This window comes from Thermobia domestica, chromosome 5 (genome assembly GCF_964235325.1).
Source record: "Thermobia domestica chromosome 5, izTheDome1.hap1.1, whole genome shotgun sequence".
Classification (NCBI taxonomy): domain Eukaryota; kingdom Metazoa; phylum Arthropoda; class Insecta; order Zygentoma; family Lepismatidae; genus Thermobia; species Thermobia domestica.
In genome coordinates, this window is record NC_137458.1 from 27335620 (window position 1) to 27352046 (window position 16427).

The following is a 16427-nucleotide window of genomic DNA, read 5'->3' on the forward strand; positions in this document are numbered from 1 at the left end:
GAAATATACAAGAAGACTAAAGATTTGTGGGTCCCCTACCTAACTAAGCTTTTCAATCTACTAATAAAGAAACAAGAAATTTCAGAGCCGACCAGAAAGGGATTGTTGGAATGGTACAGATTGGCACAATGTGTTTTATAAATGTGACACTAGCTGTTTTGAAGCTGAAAATGGTAATGAATATGTGCAAACATAGAAAAATATCACATATAAATAATTGATGGTTGGTATGACGATATTTTGAGGTTGTTGCAAATACAATTACAAATAATATTATATGAAGTATGAATATGTGTGTCACAAATCTTATTAATGAGAATATTGTGAATATTTGGTTCCAGTACAGATTAAGAATAAATGAACTATACCCAATATAAGAATGTAATGTGTTTGTGTAGTTTATTGTGTGAATAAGTTGACGCACTCCAAATAAAGATTGCTGATATATCGGCTTGAGCTAACAGGGATCCATCCGAAGTAAACTCATACAAACCCATATGCTTATTAAAAATATATCAAAAAGTTTTGAGAGTTATGTTCAACAGAATCCAAAAATACAGAAACGTAACTGAACACAAACTACAATTTGGATTCAGAGTAGGAAAATCATCAGAAAATGCCATAAATACTCTTCTAGATGATATCAAAGAAAGCATATTCGAAAAGAAATATGTATTAGCGCTCTTCATTGACACACAAGCAGCATTTGATAATTTATGGTTTCCATCCTTGACTGAAAATATTAAAAGAACTGGAAATTCCAGAATACTTACTGAATCTGTTAAGAAATTCCTAGAAAACAGAAAAATAATAATACCCAATTAAGAGGGCGACATAGTTATTAAAACAGATGATGTCTGTAAAGATCAATATTAGGACCCCTACTATGAAACATAGATTAACAACCATGCTTGGAAAAATAAAGAAAAAAACATTGTCGATAAAATAGTGCCATTCGCCGATTACGTAATAACATTAGGAAAGAGCCGAAGGGAATTAGAAGAAAAAGTTAAAGAGATAATAGAAACACCTGAAAAACGGAGTATGGAGAATAAATTAACCCGGGAAAGCCCATAATTACTACAAAGTGTGTATTGAATAATTTTCTTGTTTTTTGCGTCCTTTAGAGACACTAAATTGAGATTAACAGGAAAATAATTTCATATGTGTACCCAATGCGGAGAAATAGGGGTGTCCCCTGTAGGGGACACTGGGCATTAGAAATACAATGGGCACATATTGAAAAGACTATTGACTTAAGCGATACTGGTTTTATAGTAAATAAAATATAAATATAAATATAAATATAAAATATAAATATACACAAATATCACTTATACATAGAATAACTATAAAAAATGCAAAATATTAAATACGGATATTCTGGTTATAACATTTGAATACGCTGCCAAAATGCAAGGTAAAAGAATAGCATTACAGAACACAAATTACAATAGGATAAATTTACATATATACGCGCAGTCATCACATCTATTTATGCCCACACAAACCACCTCTTCGCGTGATGTACACGTGATCCTACTGCTCATAACGTATAGTTCTACAGAGTTTGACGGCTAAACATACACCTGTTTATTACGACACGTGTACATCGCGTGAATAAATGGTTTATGTGCCGCGATTCTTTTTCAATTAATAATGAAACCGGAAGTGGTATTAGAGTTGACTTGAATATGAAATGAAATGAAATTTTTGAGTTTTACATCCCATGGTTATGCCGGTTAGGCTAAAGGAGAAGATGATGAGAGATGAATGAAATGGTGGAATGAAGGAAAGGGGAGGAAACGGGAGAACCCCGAGAAAACCCACAAACACAGCGTTTGTCCACCACAAAGTTAACTTGGCAGGAACAGGGATAGAACCCAAGCGCCAGAGGTGAACGCTCTACCACTGAGCCACCGCGGCCACTAGAGTTTAGTTGAACGTCTGTGACGGTGACGGTAACGATGGAGGGTACTAGTGGTTAAAATATAAAACAAAACTTTCATAACCTTTCGTTATTCGGAATCTCGGTAGCAGGAGCGCATGCTTCGAAAGCAAAGTGCATTAAGAAATAATGAACTTAAATAAGAATACTAATATTAATACTACAACACTTTTGGGTTGTAATTGACAATTTACCATTTAAGCCTTTAAGATAAATCTTCACACTGTTGTGATTTACGAAGCTGTTAGACGTAGCATGGACGCAGAGAGATGATGCAATTTAGACCTAGAATTTTTAGAATACACTTGCTTAAACTTATAATTGAAAACCATGTGTATTTATTTATTATATTTGTTTTTATAATACCACATTTTAACACAAAACAGTATTCATATACACAATAGATTAGGCTCACCACAAACGAATAATATTTTGACGTAAACAGTCGCTTTAATAATGATTTGATAAAGTCACTGATTTTAATTATTGGTAGTGTTCAACATAAAACTCAGATTGACAAGTATTTAAAAGAAACAAGATATATAGAACAACGAAACTTACAAAATAGTATATACAACAAAACTAATAATAATACATGCAATAAGGTTTCTCTACTATGTTTCTAAAAGTCTTTTAAGAATAAATGAAAGTCCAGACGACAGTAGCAAATTGTGTAACTTTAAATGTCTAGAAAGAATTGTTTTAGACAAGCTTAATTTTTTATTTATTTTTAAATTTATTATTTATTTATTATTCTTAATTATTTCCCTTTTACTGATGCACTAAACTATTATATTTGCCACGTGGTATAATTGTTTCTATCTTTAGTTCTGTCTTTGCCCGTACAGATGATTTACTAGTGAAATACTAATTTGAATGCAAAGTGACTAACTAATTGACACTTGATAGTCGCGACTGGCGAACTTTTATTTAGATTGAATTCCACTTATTACTGATATTTCAAACATTCTTTACAGATAAATGTTAGCTAGCATAGTATTCAGAAATAATAGTTACGTAACGATGTTATATTACTACTGTGGTTGTTAGATATTTTTATAGCTATAATTTGAAGTTATGCTATTATATAGGCCTATATTAAATATAGATTGATTTTGTTTTAAGAGCTTTTTATGTTTCAAACTTGAGCTTACGACTAAAAGAATTTAATACAAAGGAATGCGTTCATATTGTGCGCACGACGTTTTATATTTATTGATCCTCCTTAGTGTATGCAAGTTATTAACTTTCATTAATATAGACTGCTGCAAGAAACTATATTTACTTTTTGTAGCACTGATATGCAGTATTTAATAAAATAGGCTAGGTTATGAGTGAAGTATTTCAAATGAATATTATTATATCGGCTTACATAAATAATGTATCAATATTTGAGATTTACTTTTTATATGCGCATGTGCTTCTGCGGTTATGTCAAAAGAATTCTATAAGGTTACGAATGCAAAGCATGCTTTAGTGTGTCGTATACCGTATACACACATCCCCTGTTTTAATTCTTTTCGTTGACATTAGTACGTGAATTCGTGAATTCGTCTTTATATCGTCAATATTATCACAATCTGTGTTATACTCCCACTCTTGTCCAGCTATACATTGAAATTTAACTCGAAAAATATTTACCCCATTCCTACACTCAAACTCACGTACACATAAAGGATTATATACACCACTATACACTTCCTTAGGTATATCCGCACTTACACTTTTCTCATGGGTCTTCTAACAACACAAGTCGTCTTACCTCCGACCCGCGAGGTGGATACCTTATTTAGTTTTTTGAATCTGGACTTCCCCGAGGATCCCAACGGTGTTGAATGTCCTCTTGGGAGGATCTCGGGTCATCTCTTTCATATTCTTCGTGTGTGTAAAATTTCCTTCCTGGCCGTCTATTTCCCCTCCAAGAACGTGCACGACCACCTCGTCTGCCGCGTCGATAGTTCCCGCGTCCTCGTACACCATCTCGTCCTTCATACGGTGATTCTTCTCTTGTGCTCGCAGGCTCTGTCTTGTTATCCTCCTGGTCCCTTGATATAGCTTCTACTTTAGCTTTACGAGTAATTACCTCTTCACCGTTCGCCCATTTTCTAGCACCATCTCTTCCTGTCTTCCGTCTTGCTTCCCATGTGTCGTGAATCAATTCAAGTCGTCGGACTGTTTCAAGAATTTCCGCTAGCTCCTGGCCTCGTGTTGAAACCAACTATCTCTGATACTGAACTGGTAGCAAAGTTATGATAGTGTTGCAAATCTGGACTTCACTGCTCTGTGAATCCAAGTCTCTAATCTGACAAAAGCGATTCGTAACAAACGTTCAACACTCCCGTCAACCTTAGGGTTGAATGGCACAGTCTTAAGGCGCGTTAGCTTAGCACATGTCACATCTTCTGAATGATAATGCCTTAAGAACATTTGCTTGAAGTCGGCATACGTGAGGAACTTATTCACATTTGAATAATACCATGATAGCACTGCGTGTCTTAGTATGAACGGTATTACCTTAAGCGCCTGATTAAGTCGCACACCCATTAGAGCACACTCCCGCTTAAATTGTATGATAAATGCTTGAGCTGACAAATCACCTCTCTCTGGTGGATAGTGCGTGAACGATTTTATATCCGTTAATCGCAATTTCAATTCCTCTTCGTCTTCTTTTTTTCCATTTCCTCCCTTTAGTCCTGAGCTGCCTCCGAATAGGCTCCGCGGCGGTTCGTTAATCTTCTGGCGTTTCCATTCTCGTTGCCATTAGAAGGAAGCTGTCTTCTTTGTCGGTTCCTTTTTCTTTCCGTCTTCGGGGACCATCCATCTTCTGAATACCCGCTTTCATCAGACGAACTCGTCTTGATCCGTCTCCTTCGTCTTCTCCGATAACTTGGGTGCACATCAGGTTCCTTGCTCCGAGAAGCCGCCGTACTATTGAGGGCATTTCTTCCACAGCAGGTACCACTGGAATCACTTCTATTGCGTCTACCATCTAAGCTTGGAGATTAAGCAGAATTGTATGGCCTCTTCACTTCTGTTTCCTCTTCTACGCCTGAACTATGTCTTCGCCATTCCTCCTGGATCCTTTGTTGAAGTGACGCGATTGCTACCTCCTGACAAGCCAACTTTTCTTGTACTTTCCACAGTTCCGAAGTGTTTTCCACATGACAGCCTTCGACTGACTCACTTCCGCGCGACACTCTTGCAGTTGATTATTCATCACCGCGTTGGCTCTAATCATTCTTTCAGAAACCTCTTCTATCACCTTTCTACATTCCTCAGTCTTCTGCAGGACTTTTAACTCTTCTTTGGCCAACCGATCTTCTATCTGCGCGGTAGTCATCTGTAACACCTCCTGCTTCACATCTGCGATCTCATCCTGCATCCTGTCCTGACATTGTACGATACCTGCTACACAGCTTTTCGATACCTGATCAATTCTTTTATTTACTTCTCCAAATTGCTGAATCACCTTTTTCTCTGTTAGTATTGCCACTTCCTCGAGTTTAAAAACGGTATTCTTCAAATCTTGAATCTCCTGCTGAGTTCCGTCCATCTTTTGTGACAATTCATTTACCTGTTGAGTTAACGAGGCGCTCGTCCTGTCACATTTCTTGCTAACTTCTTTAATTTTGTTCTCCAATTGCTCCCTACTATCCCGTAAATCCTCTTAAATAATCTTCATCTCCATCTGAAAATCTTCCTTGATTATCGACCTCAACTCACACTGTCCCTTTTCATTATACTTCTCAAACATACGGATAAGCATCTGCTCCATTGCATCCAAACACAGACTTCGATCTCCCTTCTCCATCGCCTTACGTGTTTTGCACTGTCCGCACTTCCATAATGCTTCAATGGGTGCGTCATCCTCGAGTTCATTTTGAGCATTCCATTCTTCCTCCGTCATTTGACTACACACGCGGTGATACCAGCGATCACACAGACAACATTGTACATGATACTCATCTCTAGTTGAGTCCTCACAACACTCTACTTTATTTGAGTCTGACATGGCTGCACCATCAGATTCACTTGCACTTGCACTGTCTCTTTGTCGATTACGCCGATTTCGACCCATATTCACTTTTTTTTACGACGAAGTAAACTACACAACTAACAGTCCACGAAATTCACACTCTTGATTGCAACTATTCTTCACAAGCGTCTAAGTCTCATAATCTAAAATGTGACGGTGACGGTAACGATGGAGGGTATTAGTGGTTCATAACCTTTCGTTATTCGGAATCTCGGTAGCAGGAGCGCATGCTTCGAAAGCAAAGTGCATTAAGAAATAATGAACTTAAATAAGAATACTAATATTAATATTACAACACTTTTGGGTTGTAATTGACAATTTACCATTTAAGCCTTTAAGATAAATCTTCACACTGTTGTGATTTACGAAGCTGTTAGACGTAGCATGGACGCAGAGAGATGATGCAATTTAGACCTAGAATTTTAGAATACACTTGCTTAAACTTATAATTGAAAACCATGTGTATTTATTTATTATATTTGTTTTTATAATACCACATTTTAACACAAAACAGTATTCATATACACAATAAATAATGCTCACCACAAACGAATAATATTTTGACGTAAACAGTCGCGTTAATAATGATTTGATAACGTCACTGATTTTAATTATTGATAGTGTTCAACATAAAACTCAGATTGACAAGTATTTAAAAGAAACAAGATATATAGAACAACGAAACTTACAAAATAGTATATACAACAAAAATAATAATAATACATGCAATAAGGTTTCTCTACTATATTTCTAAAAGTCTTTTTAGAATAAATGAAAGTTCAGACGACAGTAGCAAATTGTGTTACTTTAAATGTCTAGAAAGAATTGTTTTAGACAAGCTTAATTTTTTATTTATTTTTAAATTTATTATTTATTTATTATTCTTAATTATTTCCCTTTTACTGATGCACTAAACTATTATATTTGCCACGTGGTATAATTGTTTCTATCTTTAGTTCTGTCTTTGCCCGTACAGATGATTTACTAGTGAAATACTAATTTGAATGCAAAGTGACTAACTAATTGACACTTGATAGTCGCTACTGGCGAACTTTTATTTAGATTGAATTCCACTTATTACTGATATTTCAAACATTCTTTACAGATAAATGTTAGCTAGCATAGTATTCAGAAATAATAGTTACGTAACGATGTTATATTACTACTGTGGTTGTTAGATATTTTTATAGCTATAATTTGAAGTTATGCTATTATATAGGCCTATATTAAATATAGATTGATTTTGTTTTAAGAGCTTTTTATGTTTCAAACTTGAGCTTACGACTAAAAGAATTTAATACAAAGGAATGCGTTCATTTTGTGCGCACGACGTTTTATATTTATTGATCCTCCTTAGTGTACATGCAAGTTATTAACTTTCATTAATATAGACTGCTGCAAGTTAACTATATTTACTTTTTGTAGCACTGATATGCAGTATTTAATAAAATAGGCTAGGTTATGAGTGAAGTATTTCAAATGAATATTATTATATCGGCTTACATAAATAATGTATCAATATTTGAGATTTACTTTCTATATGCGCAGGTGCTTCTGCGGTTATGTCAAAAGAATTCTATAAGTTTACGAATGCAAAGCATGCTTTAGTGTGTCGTATACCGTATACACACAACCCCTGTTTTAATTCTTTTCGTTGACATTAGTACGTGAATCCGTGCTGCTTCTTCACGAATACGCCTTAGTTTGAAGCAAATTCCGCTTTCTTACCTTGACCGGCAGGTGAAAGTACGTATTTACATTTCGTCGTTTCTCTTATGCTTCTTGCTTTACTAATACATCACTTAAAATTATTTTTCATCTGCATTTCTCGTTTATTCTTTTCCAGCTGCCTGCAACCTGCTCCTCACACTGCTGCTGTTGTCATTTGTTGACAATGTTGCCAGTGAAGTTCAGACAACATTGGTTGAGTTCAGAAGGTTACTGAGCGAATCGCTCAGTTACATTGCTCAAAGTGAGCAAAACGCAAAACTCGCGAAAACAGCACTATACAAATGCTGATGGGGCAACGTGTCTTGTCACACGTCCTTGTCAGTAGCGAGGTTATATGAGACGAGGCCTACGGATTAATATGGAATCCGAACCACATGATCTTCCGGAAATCGAACTCGGGTCTTCCACGCCAAAGGCGTGTACGCTAACCGCTTAGCCACGAAAGAGCTTAAACGGTAATAGATTTCTACCACTTCGGTTGTAGTAGTGTGATTAGATTGAGGACGGAATACAGGTATATACTCTTGGGACGTTTCACTGCTTACAGAAAATAACTTCTTGTTATCTGACTGGTTTTACTCTATAGTGATGACTGTTAAAACCGGAAATGGATAATTTTCTCCTACACGAAACCGCTTTTTGCACTCTACTACTGGTTTTAATTCTATAGCAAACAACGTTAATTCCGAAAATGGTTTATATCCAGTGGTGCTATTCTGATTTCTAACAACCAATTCTCTCTCTCTCTCTCTCTGAATATATATATGTATGAGAGAGAGATAGTTGACGGAGAGTTAGACAAATATAATGATCTTATGAATCAAGCTACACAAGAGAGACAAAGGTGGATAGATTTTTACTAGATACCACAAATGACTAGTAACGACTACAGAGTATCGTAATACAAGGTGGTGTGTCGAAATTAAGTAGCAATGTGAATATCTTCTAAACAAGTTGCCAAAGATAAATTGTTTCAAAAAGTATTGGAAAGGCCTTCATCCAGCAATGGATCAACAGTTGTTGATAATGTTTCAAATATAAATAACCGTCACTATTTCACTCATATGATTCCAGTTCTCATTCTTGATATGGGAGCATCATTCTTGATATCTCATGTGTGTGCGTTAATGTTTGGGTATAGCAAACGATTCTGCGACATGAAAATATTTTGCAATCGGTTCTAGAGAACTGGATGAAAAACAAGACTGTTTATATCTGAAACCGCAGGTTTGAATAGGGTTAAGATGGAATATATTTTCCATTCTTAGAACGCTACGTCGATTTTTAACCTATAACTATGGAGGTAAATTCTTTAACCTTTAGACTTCAGAGGTAATTTCTTTGACCTTCAAACTATGTTTAAAGCGTTTTCGTAAGAGTTTACAAAGAAGTCCATTTCTTCACTCCTATTTATCGAAGACACATGAAACAAAAAATGTTACAAACGTTATTGTAGTACCATTTCGGAATCGAAATATCCGTAGTTAAGACTAGCAACAGGGTATTTCAAAAACTAAATATCCCGTAGTTCATAGGTTAAATAAAAAGCTTATAGCTGTCTCTTACCAGGTTTGGTCTATGCAGAGCAATACTGAAACCGAAAGTTGTAATTGACTTTTACTGCTTTAGTACAAAATAAAGAAGATAGATGATATGTACTCTTGGGATGTTTAACCGATATAGAAAGCCACCTCTCCATATGCATGTCACCGTGTTCTCTCTATAGCGATCAACGTAAAACGCAGTAATTCTTCATTTTTATAGCCGGTTTGATTATTGCCTAGGTAATCGAACTAGATTTCAAACTGGGGGCGCGGTGGCTCAGTGGTAGATCGTTCACCTCCGGTGCTTAGAGTCCTTGGTTCGATCCCAGCTCGCACCTTGGGGACCTTGTGGTAGACAAACACCGTGATCGTGAGTTTTCCTTGTGTTCTCCCGTTTCCTCCCACTTTCTTCATTCCACAATTTCATCCATCTGTCATCATCACCGTCTCCTTTAGAATAACCGGCATAAACGTGGGATATAAAACTTAAAGATTTCATTACATTTTCAGTTTCATTTTTTTCGATTCCCAACCTTTAACTCACTATTTACTGAATAAACTTTGTGGTGATTTTCAAGTAATCCTTAAGATGTTTATATTTTGCGGAATTACGAACTGTGTAGATATATAACGGAATTTTAACAACCAAATCTCAAATAGATTTGTTCCTCATTGTAACACTTTAGCCTACAAATTAAAATTGTTCCTTGTTTCTTTCCTCCTCAAGATTCTAAAACATTGTAGTAGGGGAAACGTTACTGTGCCAGGGATGAAAAGTTTCGTCTTGGAACAAACATTTTTGTGAGTGTGAAATCCATTTCCCCCGTCAGTGCGAACACTGGGAAGAATAAATGCTTTAACTTATTTTAGTAGCATCTATGTAACTTAAAAAAAAGAAAAGTTGCTCAGATTATTCGTTTCTTTGTTTCTGAAATCCTTGGATACAAGCGGTAATTCGTTAGCGGCTTTCTAATGTATGACATCTGCTGAATGAAAAAAGAAGGAAGTTAATCCAGAGCCAAAAACTGTAAACTAAGAAGAGCAGAAAAGTTTGTTAAAGCAAATAAATGAAAGCCCCCCGTGGGACTCGAACCAGGTTCAAAGATATGAATTCCAATAGAAAGAGGAAACGCACATGAATGTCGAAACACATTGTAGCAGCGGCGCATATCTGTCTTCAACATTATGGAGGCGGGTAAGACCGTTTGCATAATGTTTTTTAAGCGATGTTCAAAATATTGAATTTGAAACACAATGCTATGGAAGATCAGATATCTTCAACATTGGGAAGCGGGCAGAATTGAGGCTTATTCTGGGGGCATAACAATTTTATCTCACTTTCCTTTGTGGCAATCGAACACAAATCATCACATTTCTCCCCAGAAAACAAATTTAAAATTGGATTGTTCGGGCGAGGACTCCCAATTACATAAATGAAGAGCACATGTCCCCTCATCCCCCTGAGAGTTGCGCCAATGTATTGTAGAACTACCTTTCAATTGTATTGATGGGGATGGAATTCCTTAAAATCCTCTTTGTTTTTTTCACAATTTTCTTTGGATTACAACCCTTGAGTATTTTCTTTAACTAAACAAAGTTTTCTGTATTAGCCAAGGTAATGTTTTGCGCTGAAACTAACATTACATTAAGTAATAAAAAAGGATCTGAATACTTCAAACAGCGAACAAGGTGTGTTGGGAAGGTTTCACTACCATTTCTTTCTTATGTCTTCCCCTGCTACAATTCCAAGCCCGTTGTTGCCAAGCTGACAATTTTATTGGACTTAGAACAATTCAGACGTTCACTTATGTATTGGGGAAGTATACATCCGGTACGCCAAGGTGAGTTAACGTAAGGTTGCCGCTATATAGTTTATATCACTCGTTGCTTAGTGCGTATTGCATATTGTATATCAGACAGGATAAAATAATCCAAGAGTCAGTTTCAGCACTCAACTTATTATTTCTAATAGAACTAGTTGAGCACTGTTTAGTGCGTTTAATATTCTGTCATATTGTAGCTGATTCTTATTGAGTCCCATATTAACAGAATGAGTTTCACAGAGTTATGCCCTTAAATGATTAAATATGTATCCATATAGGAGATAAATGTACCCGCGTTTGTTAGTAAGTACGCCATTGAAATAAATCAATGTGTATTAATCAAAACGATAATACATGTTGAATGTACGACAGGACTGAAACTGCTTACACATTGAATATGTACGATAAAACATGTTCATTCATACACCCTAAGATTGTAATTTTCTCGAAATTTAATAATATTTTTGATTATTTTTTGTATTAGTACTTTATAGCGCATATAGGTATTTAATTGTAAAATTATTTCCTTTTAAAGATTTATGACTTAAACCGTTTAAGATATTGATACAACCAATGATACACTGCTATTAAGTAGACCTACAATATAGGTCCATAATTGTTATATTTAGCAAAATAAGAGAGTATGACCCCAATTTTAACTAATGGTGTCCTAATAAAGTAGCAGAATCTTAATACATTTCAGTATTCTGTATTTTCTTCCTTTTTGAGTATGACTGAATAATGCGGAACGTAACCATTTTTTAAATAGTATTTTTGGGTAAGCATGTGAACTTTATTTGGTTAGTTAAGGTATGGTTTATAGACGCATTGCCAACCTTGTATATTTTCAGTGTTTTTATATCATATTACAACTGTTTTTTTAGAGACAGGTCTTACGGCCCTTAACGCCACCTATTAGGCCACCGCAACTTCTAGTTCAGGTCATGGTTATTACAGAGCCAATAATGTTGGTCTTTTCAAATATTAATTAACGTCTATTCGTTAATTCGTTCCCTATAATTTGTCTCATAGCTTATCTTCTTTCATATGTAATACAAGAGGCTATAACACTATAACACAAGGAAGTAGTTATTTGTTAGAAAAACATCTTAAATCATAAATTATTAATTGGTATTCTCCTAGTGTCCTTAATTTGTTTATGTCAAATCTTAGTGTAAGTGCCTTTGGTCATTTGGAAAAACACTTACCATATTGTGCAAATTGAGTGAAAGTAACACATAATGGCATGTAAACTCTCCAAACAGCGTATTCAGAAGTTAACCTGCTAGAAAGCCAGCAAACACTCTGAATTTATCTCCTATTACTTGGCAAGAAAATTTTCATAAAGGTGAAAAGATGGCTCAATATATATAACTACTGTAATGCTTGTATGTAATACTGTATTTTGTAGATCATTGATAAAATAGCTGACACAGGGAAACTATATGGAATTAAAATCAACATCGAAAAATCGAAAATCATGAGAATATCCCGTGGAAGTACGCCGTTAAAGGTCAGAGTAGAACAAAGAGTACTTGAAGAGATTGACCATTTCAAATACCTGGGAAGTATTTTGATGAAAGATGCATACTGCATCAAAGAGATGAGTTCGAGAATTGCCATAGCCAAAGGAGCATTCAACAAGAAAAGATCACCCTTAACTACCAGCGTTATTATTGAACTAAAGAAACTGGCCAAAACGGATAGGAGAGAAGAGGACGCTTGTAGCCACTATCCTTCGTAGAAAAGCCAATTGGATTGGACACATCTTACGAAGAACTTGTCTTCTTCATACCGCCAGAGAAGGAAAGCGAGGAACAGGAAGAAGAACACAAGTGATCGATGATTTGAAAAAAAGAAGAAAGTATGGGAGTTAAAAGAGGAAGCTGAAATCGAGTAACATGGAAAAAACATTTCGTGGTCCAAACTGAAAATTAAGAAGGAAAGAAATTAAAGAAAAACCTCACTAATCCCAGGACCTGCAAAAAAGCAGAATACTTAATAATAATAATAATAATACTGTAGTGCTTATCAAAAGGTGTTGTAACATTTTAAGATTAACCAATTAATTATTCAAGTTGATTTCCACATAAAATATAATCGGAAAATGGAACCCTATGATCCCGTTATGTAACTCACCGTATACAAAAACTACAGTCCACATTAACCTTTTTATCATAAGTAAAGTCTCTTCGAACTTTAACTATTATAGTACCATTACCGACTGGAAGGTAGTGTAGGATCAAGTACATCTTTCGGAAAGACGACTTGTCTTCCTTTTTCTTTTTAACATGCTAGACAAATAACATGTTACACAAAATTGGTTCCTGGCGTCCTAATGCCGGACTGCTTGAATATATCTGTCTCACGCTTTCTTGAATGTGCGAGGAGGGAGAGACACAGAGAGAGAGAATGAATCTCAAATGTTGCTAGTTTAACCTACAATTCGCTACCATGGGACGTTAAATAACCGGAAAGTGTTGTTGGTTTTAGACCTGGCTATGATTTGCTCAAATCACAGCCGGGTTAACACTATGTCGGAAAACCTAACTGTCGTTAGTCATTGCAACATAAGCCAGAATTTAAAAACTGTATTTTTAAAACACCGAAAAAGAACGGATATGTTAATATTTCTCTTTCGGCGTGACTGAGCTTGAAGACTGTTGAACACTACGGTGCCTGCACAGAAATCTCCTCTGCTCTCTCTAAGCGCGTGCCAAAGTGGCCTCTGTTGAAAAACACAGAAGCTGAAGGCCATGCATAGGTCGCCACGTGCTAAACAATAACGTGCATGACTTTGAATTTTGTCGCCAGTCACTTCGAGACCTGATGTCGAAGAGATCAGAAGTAATGGGCAGTCACTGTCAGCTGAGCACATTTTGCAAAAATGAATTTGTAAGTTAGAACTTAGCAGTTGGAGGGTTGAATGATAAACTGTTGAGCGTACCGATGATTAGAAAGAAGCAAGCAGTAACCCGTAAACAATTGTCATGCCCTACGGTAGTATGAACTTCTTTCCCGTCTACGTTTTACTTTTATAAACTTAGTCTGACGATAGAGACTTTTCAAGTAACCTACGTTTTTGCTTCCCGATAGAGATCTTGTATTCTAGTAGCTCATACGTATAGTCAGTTAAGTTGGAGTTGATTTCACAGAAAGTTAGAACCTATCGCTTGTATCTCACACCATGTAAGCCTCTTGAAATTTCCATTTAATTTTCCATTTTTCTTCATTGTTATAAAATTAATTGCTAGAAGTTGTTTCTTTGCTTCAACCAATATAGAACCTCAAGCTACTCACCAGTTTAACTCAAGTTATAAGAACTTGGTTCCGTAAATACCTGATTCAAATCTTGGTGTATTCTCTCAGCTGAGATCAAGGTCCCTTAAAGAGACTTGCCCTCTTATATTTCCGAACTAGTGTGCAGATGGCGTCTGATGTCTTAGGTTAAAATGAACTTTCGTATCTCCGAACTTGGTTCCTAGGTGGAAGAGATGAAGAAGCTAAAACGTAAGATCCGTAGGGTAACTGTCCCAGAAATTGACAGTGTACCAATAATTGACACTGTCGTATTTTTCTCGCCATAGCAAGATTGCGGCGCTAGGTACGAGCAAATGCTGTCATCTTTTAATCCTTTGTAGTGTTGTCAATCCTACACTACTGCTAATATTTGCCGCTCGGTAATAGTACTTCAAAGGTAGCAGAACATCGATGGACAGTGAGAAGTGAATTGTTTTTTCAGACTTCTAGTAACGGTTTTCTTAAGGTAGGTTTTTTTTGTATTCGGTGCATATCAAGTAGATTATAATAAAAACTGACAAGTTAAAGATGTTTTTAGGTAATCTAAGGACTAATAGATAAGACTAAACAAATAAATATAGGTTTTTGAAAGTAAAACCAAGTTTACAGTGGGTGCCAATTATTGGTCACAGGTTATCTGCAAAAACCAGTGATTGACATCCCTTGTGAATTATTAGTGATTTGCCTGAGCTCAAGTAACGTCAGTAGAAGTTTGTATACAGTGTATTTCCTTGGAGTTAAGTTGACTGATAAAGTTAAAACCAAAATTTCTTATAAAATCCCAGTAGTTGACAGGGGGTGTCAATTACTAGGCTACTACTATAGAAGAATTGTACAAACAATTTACCAAGGCACATGTGAATTGTTAGTGTTATTTTGTTATAATTCGAAAGGTCCTCGGTTGACACCTTTGTGATTAACGTGGAACCAACCTTGCTTTTTATTGTTTTTTTCTTATAGTGGTAAATACCTCTTGGTACAGGATTAAGTACTCCTACGCCTTTTTCTTTGAGTGTTAAGTGTGAATTTTAAGCAAGTGCCTTCACTTAATCTGCAGTACTCTTACTTGGCACGTTGCCACGGGTAGAGTAGTCTACAGTAACTAAAAAAAGATATCTTTATGCATACTGTGAGTTCTTTACACTGATTAACCTAAGGAATGTTTCTACTTTGTAAATCCATCAAATGTAATTCCCAGGTAAATCGAAACCTTTCTTCGAGTACTCAAGATGCAATGTCGAAGGCAATCGAAACAGTGAGAGTAGAATGTCATGTTCAAGTGCAAGCTAATAGTTCTGAATTTCCAGAAAAACCTTAATAATACAAGTGTTTAGGAAGGACTCCAAAGGGGAGGAAGATGAGGCAACAAACAGTATTTACTGAGACCGAAGAATACCGTATTGTTGATTGAGTACTCTCGGTTGCAAAGCGTGGTTTCCTATTAATGACAGATGATGTTCTAGTTACAGCTCAGATAATTTTCTTGAACTCTAACCGTCAAAATCCATTCACCGATACCTGGCTGTCATTGGCATGAATCATTCATGGGCGTCACCCCGAATTAGCTGATTAAAAACCTGAGCAGCTCACAAGCCAGCTTGCGAATGTTACCTAACGGCGAATTCGTAACTGGTTTAATGAAATACAATCATAAACAGAACACAAAATGCTTATTGAAGTTCTTCAGGGTTCCTGTTGTGTTTTTAACTGCGACGAGACCGCATTCCAGTTGAATCCAAAAATTAATAATAAAGTGATTGGACCACGATGAGAGAAAGAAACATTTATAACATAATTTAAGGTTCAGATAAAGAATCCATCACCGTATCTTTGACTGTGTGTGCCATGGTACTCTGCCATTTATTGTGTTCCCGTATGCTCGCATTCCAGGTGAGGTTGTGCAAAATGTGACTGACTGGTGAATAAAAAAAGCTTCGTAGGGATGAATGACTGGAGAACCCTTTTATGAATATATAACCAATGTTCCTCTATTGACCCACAAACCCTGCGACGTGTGTAGCTGGACTTGCAAAATAGACGCCAAT